General features: G+C 37.1%; 1 non-coding gene across 1 annotated transcript; it reads right to left on the reverse strand.

The window, feature by feature from the left end:
• Positions 1–10,413: 10,413 nt before the first annotated feature.
• On the reverse strand, positions 10,414–10,517 carry LOC112714106 (small nucleolar RNA R71). The gene has a single exon (XR_003159062.1). It is a non-coding gene; the product is annotated as a small nucleolar RNA R71 (small nucleolar RNA).
• Between the last annotated feature and the right edge of the window lie 232 nt (positions 10,518–10,749).

Consider the following 10,749-nt stretch of genomic DNA (forward strand, 5'->3'; position numbering starts at 1 on the left):
GTTTCTTTTGCTTTAAGGATTAAATTTTTCTAAATTTCAGAGAAGTCATAATAATTCTTTAAATTCCTGTTCCTTATACATTAACATCCCTTGATTCAAATTCAAATATGCACTGTTCATATCATGCATTCAAAAATCACAGAAAATACCACCACATTTAAGTAAATTAGACTATTCTTAGAATTAACTCAATATCTCATGCAATATTTCACTTTAATTTTTTTTTGTTTTTTTTTATTTTAAGCTTAGTGGGCAATACATGAGACATCTTTCAGAATTAATGCACTAAAGGGAAAACTACACCTAGGATTCTTACTAATAACAGATCATGCAACAAACAATGCAAAATAGGACGAATAAAATAGAACATAACATAAAAAAAAGGGAGGAATAAAAAATGAAAGGAACTCAACCACCTTAGTTACCCTAGCAGTCACTTTATTCATCAGGTTGTGTTCCTTAGTGAAGATGATTCGCCTCCCTTTTGTGCCAGAAAACCAATAAGCGCAGCGTCAACACCAAACTTAAAGGTTTGCTTGTCCTCAAGCAAAGAAGAATTGAAAATAGGAATAAATAGTGAGAGGAGAGAGGAATATAAAGATAAAAGAATAAGAGAGACTTAGGAATGACAGAGAGAGAGAGAGAGAGAGAGAGAGAGAGAGAGAAAGAACAGTGAAAACGGTGCGGCGATGGCGACATGTACGCGTGCAGCATGCGTACGCGTCAGTTGCGAATTTATCATGATGACGCATAAGCGTCAGGCATGCGTCTGCGTGCTAATGATTTTGTGCAAATCGCGCGAAGCCAGCCGTGCGCCCGCGTGACTCTCTGTTCACATGGCTTGGGAGCCAATTGTTCATACGACGCGTTCGCGTCGTGCACGCGCTCGCGTGGATGGCCATATGTGTAACTGACGCGGACGTATCAGTCACGCGTCCGCGTGCCCAAATTTGTGCTAAAATGCTTTTAGCACACTTTCTGCCCCAAACCAGCACAACTCTCTACCCAAACACTCTTTTACGTCGAATTTACAGGTCAAGCGTTAGCGTCAATGATGCGCCCACGTGAATGGCGAACATCACAAACGACGCGAATGCGTGGGGTACGCGAACGCATAGGATCGTTTGTGCGAATGGCTCCATTCTGGTGCTACTCCTGCACAACTCTCTGTTAAATTTATTTTTTTCACTCACACATGATCCACGCGTTCGCTTCAGTGATGCTTGCGTGTCGTATGCACGTTTTTTTTATCTTGAGGTGTTCGGTTCCTGCAATAAAATAGCTGCATGATCAGAAAATTAGTAAGAACTCAATAAAATAACTAAGAAACTACTACTACGAAAATTGGCTAAGGATACGAAATTATCAGGTTGCCTCCCGACAAGCGCTTCTTTATCGTCACTAGCTTGACGGTCAGCTCCTCTAAGGAGGAGGATCATAGGGGCTCAGCTCTTCACCCCTTACTTTGAACTTCTTTCTTGTGTCTCCATAACATAGCTCAATATGCTCCAGAGAGAGGATTCTAATTACTGTATAAACCCATTCTGGATTGCTGGTCAACACCACCTTCATTCCTGGGGAGAAACCTTCAGTGGGAATCTTTTTGTTTCTCCATCCTCTGGGTACTTTCTTCTTTTTGCGAACCTCCTCCTTGGTAGATGATGCATTCCCAACACCAAACTTAGGTTTAATGTCAGGAGGAATTTTATTGATTGTTGCCAAGGGAGGCTTGAGCTGCAGATTCTACTATATATCATCAGGGGGTTTCTGAAGGGTTGGATCAATAAGCTCAGCTTGCATGCACCTCTCTTCTTCACCTGTTGGATGTATATCTTTGAAGACATGAAAGACCAGTTGCTCATTATGCACTCTAAGCACTAATTCACCTACTTCTACATCAATCAAAGCTCTTCCAGTGGCTAGGAATGGTCTTCCTAGAATTATAGAGGCATCCTCATCTTCCCCCGTGTAAAGAATCACAAAGTCTGCTGGGAGGAAGAACTTACCCACTTTGACCAGGATATTCCCCACTAATCTGTATGCAGGCTTCATAGATTTATCTGCCATCTGCAATGCTATCTTTGTGGGTTGTGCCTATTGGATTTGTAACTTCTTCATCACAGATAAGGGCATTAGGTTTATGCTTGCCCCCAGATCACATAGGGCTTTCTCAAAGGTTGTGCTCCCAATGGTGCATGGAATTTGAAAGCTCCCTGGATCTGGCATCTTCCTTGGCAAGTTATTCTGAATTATAGCACTACATTCCTTAGTCAGGACTATTGTCTCATCTCCCTTTAAACACTTTTTCTTTGACAACAGCTCCTTCATGAATTTGACATAGATAGGCATTTGCTCCAAAACCTCAGCAAAAGGAATATTGATTTGTAACTTTCTAAAGATCTCCAAGAACTTTGAAAACTGCTTATCCTTGGTCTCCTTTTGAAGTCTCTGAGGATACGGCATCTTAGGCTTGTACTCAGGAGCCTTTGGCAGTGTAGGATAAGTATCAAGAGAGTATGGGAATGGGTTGTCTGCACGCTTTGGAGGGGCGTGCTCTACTTCTTCCTTCTTCTCCTCTGGAGCTTATTTTTCAACTAATTCTTCATTGGACTTGGTCTCAGAGCCAGCTACTTTACTACTTCTCAATTGAATAACCTTGCAATCATCTCCTGGGTTCACCACTGTATCACTTTGAAATATACTTGCAGACCTCTCAAGTATTTGCTTGCTAAGTTGGCCCACTAGCACCTCTAAATTTCTAATGGAGGCTCTAGTTTCCTGCATAACTTGTGCTTCCGTACTTGCCACTTGTCCACTTATCACAGAGATAGCCCTGCATTCCTCTCTTAGATTTAGAATTGTGTTACTAGGAAGGCTATTAGTGGTCCTCTGATCAATTTCATTAACTCTGGTGGCTATTTGACCCATTTGAATCTCCAGGTTCTTGATGGATGCTCTGGTTTCTTGTCTAAAACCTGTCAATATTGCTTCCAGATCAATGTTCTGTTGGAAATCGCCCTGAGAATTATTGTTGAAGTTTTGAGGTCTCTGAGGTTGATCCCTCCATCCAAAATTTGGGTGATTTCTCCATCCCTGGTTGTATGTCTTAGAATATGGGTCATTGTTGGGATTCCTAGGACCACTCCCCATGTAATTCACCTGTTCAAAAAAAGGTTGAACATAATCATAATTATCATTTTGCACAAAATTACCTGCCATGTCATAGGAGACTTCCTGTGGTGGATTTTGGGTGTTGATAGCTGAGACTTGCATGCCACCCATCTGTTGAGTAAGTAGATTTATTTGCTGAGACATCAGCTTGTTCTGAGCGAGAAGAGCATTAATAGCTTCTACTTCCAACACACCTCTCTTCTGAGGGGTTTCAGAGTTCCCTGGATTTCTGTTAGATGAGTATAAATATTGGTTGCTAGCAACCAATTCAATAAGCTCAATAGTATCCTCCGATATCTTCTTCTTGTGCAATGAACCTCCTGCAGAATTGTCTAAGCACATCTTGGACATTTCACCCAAGTCTTCATAATAGATATCCAGTTGAGTCCATTTGGAGAACATGTCTGGAGGGCATTGCCTAATCAGTAGCTTGTATCTGTCCCAAGCTTCATACAGAGTCTCACCATCCTTCTGCCTGAAGGTCTGAACCTCCATCCTAAGCTTAGTCAACTTTTTTGGTGGGAAAAATTTAGTGAGAAACTCAGTAACCACCTTGTTCCAAGCGTCCAAACTCTCCTTGGGTTGCGAATCTAGCCATAGCTTTACTCTATCCCTCAGAGTAAACGGGAAGAGCATGAGTTTGTACACATCAGGGTTTACTCCATTTGTCTTCACAGTATCACAAATTTGCAGAAAACTAGAAATAAACTGATTTGGGTCTTCGTGGGGAAGACCATGATACTGGCAGTTTTGTTGCACCAGAGTGACCAGTTGAGGTTTCAACTCAAAGTTGTTCGCAGCAATGGGAGGCACCACAATGCTCTTTCCATACAGATCTGTAGTAGGAGTAGAGAAAGAGCCAAGTACTCTCCTTTGTTTATTCCCATTCGGGTTTGCCGCATTGGTATTCTCAGTGTTAGTCGGATCCATAGTGGATTCTGCAGCCTTATAAAATCTTGCTTGTTGTAAATGCCGCCTGAAAGTTCTTTCAGGTTCAGGATCAAAGCCTAAGAGATGTTCTTTGTCTCTGTTCCCGCGTATAAACAAACAGAAAGCAAGAAAGAATAGGAATCTCTACATCAGAGTGCAGAAAATTCCCAGTGAGGTAACCTATATAAAGAAATAAAAATAATACTAAATAAATAAATAGAACAAATAACCAAGTAACACCAAACTTAATTTCAAAAATTAAGAAAGATATTAGTGCTATTTATTTATTTAAAAATTTATTATTTTTTTTCAAATTTTTTTTGAAAATTTAAAATTTAATTAAAATATATTTTTTTTTTCGAAAATCAAGTAATAAAAGGAAAAAAAAATTAACACAAAACAGGGGGATGGGGTTCACGTAAAATAAGAGAATATATATATAAATTTTTTTTGAAATTATTTTTTTAAAAAAATATATTTTTAATAAAATTAAAAATAAAATGCCTAATCTAAGCAATCAAACAACTAATAGTTGTTAATCACTATCAATCCCCGGCAACGACGCTAAAAACTTGGTGCGGTATTTTACAACCCACACTACTAACCAGCAAGTGCACCGGGTCGTACCAAGTAATACCTTACGTGAGTAAGGGTCGATCCCACGAGGATTGATGGATTAAGCAACAGTTATTGAGTGATAAGCTTAGTTAGGCAAGCAGAAAATGGTTTTGAGATATTCAAAGAACATTAAACAGCAAATTTGGAATACTAAAGACAGACAGATAAATAAGTTGAGAATAAAGTATTGAGAAAGCAGTTAATGCTTCAGAGTTATCTATTTTCCGGATTAACTTTTATTACTAATTAATTTAATCATGCAAGATTTAATTTCATGGCAAATTATATGTGACTAGATCCTAATTCTTTAGACCTTCCTAGTCTCCTCTAAAATTCATTAATTGCCAATTCCTTGGTCAAGTAATTCCAATTAGAAGGTGATGATCAATTTCTAGATTATATGCCAAAAGAATCCTAATTATCCACAAATAAGGGGATTATATGTCACGTATCCCTTTAAATACAAACAATTAAAAATTTAGTATAATATGTTTTCAAGTGGTTGTTCAAGTAAAGAGCTTTTTCAAGTTTTACGAGAACTCAATTAGAACATGGATCATACTTCCGTTCCACCCATATTCATAAAATAAAGAACGAAAACACTTATTGAAATATAAATTAAGACATGAATTTAATTAAAAACATCAAACAAATCAATCCATGAAAATAGACAGAGCTCCTAACCTTAACAATGAAGGATTAGTTGCTCATGGTTCAGAGTGGAAAAATAAGGGTTCTGGTAACAATATGTGTCCCTATCTAAATGTACAGAGTTCCTATTTATAACTAATCGTAATAAATTTAAAATCTAATTATCTAAAAATAATATATAATATCTTTTCCTCCAAGATAAGATTTGAATTTAAATTCGAATTAATTAACAAGTCTTCAGCTGATGGGTGGGGACCACTTGATTGTCCAATTTGCAGCTTCCATTCTGTGTTTTCTGGGCCAGAAACTGGGTCAAAGCGCGGCCCAAAATCGTAACCAGCATTTTCTGTATTATTGCAGATCGCGCATGTGACCCGTTCGCGTCATCCATGCGCTCGCGTCATTTGTGCAGATTCCAGTCCACGCGTTCGTGTCAGGTACGTGATCGTGTCATTGCGATTTCTCCATTCCGTGCGGTCGCGTGAGCCATGCGTCCGTGTCGGTCTTCGCTGGTCATCTCTTTGGTTTCTTCTTTTTCTCTGCAGAAACTTCATCAAATCACTCCGAATGCTACCTAAAATAAATAAAATTGCACAAAACTCAAAATAGCATCCATAGTGGCTAAAATATAATTAATTCTTAATTAAACTCTACAAATTAGATGCAAATTCACTAGGAAAAGATAGATAAGATGCTCACGCATCAGTCTACATGATGTTCAACGTAGTCATTAGACGACAGCCGGGGTATAGTCTCTTGTGTCTCTGATCCACGGACCAAGTCCGTGATGTTAGAACCTTCGTCGTATAGACTAGAACCAATTAGCAGCATTCTTGAGATCCGAAAAGTCTAAACCTTGTCTGTGGTATTCCGAGTAGGATCTGGGAAGGGATGACTGTGATGAGCTTCAAATTCACGAATGTTGGGCACAGTGACAATGTGCAAAAGGATAGAGAGATCCTATTCTAACACAAGTGAGAACCGACAGATGATTAGCCGTGTAGTAGCTGTGCCTGGTATTTTTCATCTGAGACGAGAAATCCGACAGTTGATTAGCCGTACAGAAATCGTAGCCTGGACCATTTTCACCGAGAGGATCATACAGCTTGCCATAGAAGGGAGCACGCATGATTGGATGAAGACAATAGGAAAGCAGAGGTTCAGAAGCAACAAAGCATCTCCAAACGCTTATCTGAAATTTTCACTTATGAATTACATAAGTATCCTTATTTTAATTTATGTTTTATTTATCTTTCAATTATCAAAACTCATAACCAATTGAATCCACCTGACTAAGATTTTTAGGATGACTGATGAGTGGATAATTTATACGCTTTTTGGCATTGTTTTCATATAGTTTTAGTATGATTTAGTTAGTTTTTAGTATATTTTTATTAGTTTTTAAGCAAAATTCACATTTCTAGACTTTACTATGAGTTTGTGTATTTTTCTGTGATTTCAGGTATTTTTTGGCTGAAATTGAGGGACTTGAACAAAAATCTGATTCAGAGGCTAAAGAAGAACTGCTGATGCTGTTGGATTCTGACCTCCTTGCACTCGAAATGGAATTTTTGGAGCTACAGAAGTCTACATGGCGCGTTCTCAATTGCGTTGGAAAGTAGACATCCAGGGGTTTCCAGAAATATATAATAGTCCATACTTTGCCCGAGATTAGACGACGCAAACTGGTGTTCAACGCCAGCTTTCTGCCCTATTCGGGTGTTAAACGCCAAAAACAAGTTGCAAGCTAGAGTCAAACGTCAGAAACAAGTTGCAAACTGGCGTTTAACTCCAAGGAAGACCTCTACACGTGAAAGCTTCAATGCTTAGCCCAAGCACACACCAAGTGGGCCCGGAAGTGGATTTTTGCATCATTTACTTGTTTCTGTAACAATAGTAACTAGTTTAGTATAAATAGAACTTTTTACTATTGTATTAGGAATCTTTGGATGAGCTTTTGGAACATCTTGGATCATTATTAGTCCTTAGACATTGTGGGCTGGCTTCACGGCCATGCCTACCTTATTTTCACTTATGTATTTTCAACGGTGGAGTTTCTACACACTGTAGATTGAGGTGTGGAGCTCTGCTGTTCCTCGAGTATTAATGCAAAGTACTACTATTTTCTATTCAATTCATGCTTATTCTTATTCTAAGATATTCATTCACACACAAGAACATGATGAATGTGATGATTATGTGACACTCATCACCATTCTAACTTATGAACGCGTGATTGACAACCACTTCCGTTCTACATGAAAACAAGCTTGAATGTATATCTCTTGGGTTTCTAATCAACGATTCACATCGACTCCCCTCTGACAATGGGGTATCTGAATCCGAGATTAGAATCTTCGTGGTATAGGCTAGAATCCATTGGCAGCATTCTTGAGATCCGAAAAGTCTAAACCTTGTCTGTGGTATTTCGAGTAGGATCTGGGATGGGATGACTGTGACGAGCTTCAAACTCGCGACTGTAGGCCGTGGTGATAGACACAAAAGGATAGTAAATCCTACTCCTACACGATCGAGAACCAACAGCTGAATAGCCATAAGATATCTGTGCATGGTATTTTTCATCCGAGACGAGAAATTCGACAGTTGATTAGCCGTACAGAAACCGTAGAGGATCATTTTCACTGAGAGGACGGGAAGTAGCCATTGACAACGGTGCCACCCAACATACATCTTGCCATAGAAAGGAGTATGAAGGATTGCATGAAGGCAATAGAAAAGCAGAGATTCAGGAGGAACAACGCATCTCCAAACACTTATCTGAAATTCCCACCAATGAATTACATAAGTATGTCTATCTTTATTTTATGCTTATTTATCTTTTAAATTAATAAAACTCCATAATCATTTGAATCTGCCTGACTGAGATTTACAAGATGACCATAGCTTGCTTCAAGCCGACAATCTCCGTGGGATCGACCCTTACTCACGTAAGGTTTAATACTTGGACGACCCAATGCACTTGCTGGTTAGTTGTGCGAAGTTGTGAAAAAGAGTTAAGATTACAATTGTGCGTAATAAAGTTGTTGGCGCCATTAAGATCATAATTCCGTGCACCAAGTTTTTGGCGCCGTTGCTAGGGATTGTTCGAGTTTGGACAACTAACGGTTCATTTTGTTGCTCAGATTAGGTAATTTTATTTTATTTTTAAGCTTTTTGTTTCTTATTTTCGAAAAATAAAAAAAATTAATAAAATCATAAAATCAAAAATATTTTGTGCTTCTTGTTTGAGTCTAGAGTCAATTTTCAAGTTTGGTGCCAATTGCATATTTCTATTTTTTTAAAAAATTTTCGAAAACTCATGCATGGTGTTCTTCATGATCTTCAAGTTGTTCTCGGTAAGTCTTCTTGTTTGATCTTTAAATTTTCTTGTTTTGTATCTTTTCTTGTTTTTCATATGCATTCTTGTTTTGTTAGTGTCTAACCATTAAAAATTTCTAAGTTTGGTGTCTTGCATGTTTTTCTTTTCTTGAAAATTTTTCAAAAATAAGTCTTGATGTTCATCTTGATCTTCAAAGTGTTCTTGGTGTTCATCTTGACATTCATAGTGTTCTTGCATGCATCATTTATTTTAATCCAAAATTTTTATGTGTTGAGTCATTTTGTGGTTTTTCTCTTTCCTCATTAAATTAAAAAAATCAAAAAAATATCTTTCCCTTATTTCTCTCATAAATTTCAAAATCTTTGGGTTGACTTAGTAAAAAATTTTTAAGAATTAGTTGTTTCTTGTTAGTCAAGTCAAGATTTCAATTTCAAAATTTATTTTTTTAAAATCTTTTTCAAAATCAAATCTTTTTCATTTTTCTTTTATATTTTCGAAAATTTTAAAAATTGATTTTCAAAATCTTTTTCTTAATTTTATTTCATAATTTTCGAAAACTTTACTAACAATTAATGTGATTGATTCAAAAATTTGAAGTTGGTTACTTTCTTGTTAAGAAAGGTTCAATCTTTAAATTCTAGAATCATATCTTTTAGTTTCTTGTTAGTCAAGTAATCAATTTTAATTTTAAAAAATCAAGTCTTTTTAATTTCCCCTTCAAATCTTTTTCAAAATAAATCTCAATCATATATTTTCAATCATATCTTTTCAAACATATCTTTTTCAAATCATATATTTTCAAAATCAATTTCAAAATCTTTTCTAACTTCTTATCTTTTCAAAATTGATTTTCAAACCTTTTTCAATTAACTAATTGTTTCAAATTTTTAATTTTAATTTTATTTATTCTCTTAATTTTTGAATACTAACTAATTTTAAGATAAAAACAAAAATATTTCTCTTTTCTTTTCTTCTAATTTTCGAATTTCCCTCTCTCTCTTTCTATTTATTTTATTTATTTACTAACACTTCTCTTCTCAAAATTTGAACCCCTCCCTTCTCTGTGTTCGAATTTTTTCTTCTTCTTCCTTGATTCTTATTCTTCTACTCACATAAAGGAATCTCGATACTGTGACATAGAGAATTCCTCTTCTTTTCTGTTCACTTCTTTTCCATATGAGTAGGAGCAAGGACAAGAACATTCATGTTGAAGTAGATCTTGAACCTGAAAGGACTCTGAAGAAGAAGCTAAGAGAAGCTAAAGCACAACAATCCAGAGGAAACCTTACAGAGAATCTCGAAAAGGAAGTAATGGCCGACCCAACAACAATGCAAGGAAGATGCTTGGTGACTTCACTGCACCAAATTCTAACTTCCATGGAAGAAGCATCTCAATTCCTGCCATTGGAGCAAACAATTTTGAGCTAAAGCCTCAATTAGTTTCTCTAATGCAACAGAATTGCAAGTTTCATGGACTTCCATCAGAAGATCCTTTTCAGTTTTTAACTGAATTCTTGCAGATCTGTGATACTGTTAAGACCAATGGAGTTGATCCTGAGGTATACAAGCTTATGCTTTTCCCATTTGCTATAAGAGACAGAGCTAGAACATGGTTGGACTCTCAACATAAAGATAGCCTGAACTCTTGGGATAAGCTGGTCACGACTTTCTTAGCCAAGTTCTTTCCTCCTCAAAAGCTGAGCAAGCTTAGAGTAGATGTTTAAACCTTCAGGCAGAAAGAAGGTGAATCCCTCTATGAAGCTTGGGAAAGATACAAGCAACTAACCAAAAAGTGTCCTTCTGACATGCTCTCAGAATGGACCATCCTAGATATATTCTATGATGGTCTGTCTGAATTGTCTAAGATGTCATTAGACCATTCTGCAGGTGGATCCATTCACTTGAAGAAAATGCCTGCAGAAGCTCAGGAACTCATTGACATGGTTGCAAATAACCAGTTCATGTATACTTCTGAAAGGAATCCTGTGAGTAATGGGATGTCTCAGAGGAAGGGAGTTCTTGAAATTGATGCTCTGAAT

This window comes from Arachis hypogaea, chromosome 9 (genome assembly GCF_003086295.3).
Source record: "Arachis hypogaea cultivar Tifrunner chromosome 9, arahy.Tifrunner.gnm2.J5K5, whole genome shotgun sequence".
Lineage (NCBI taxonomy): Eukaryota > Viridiplantae > Streptophyta > Magnoliopsida > Fabales > Fabaceae > Arachis > Arachis hypogaea.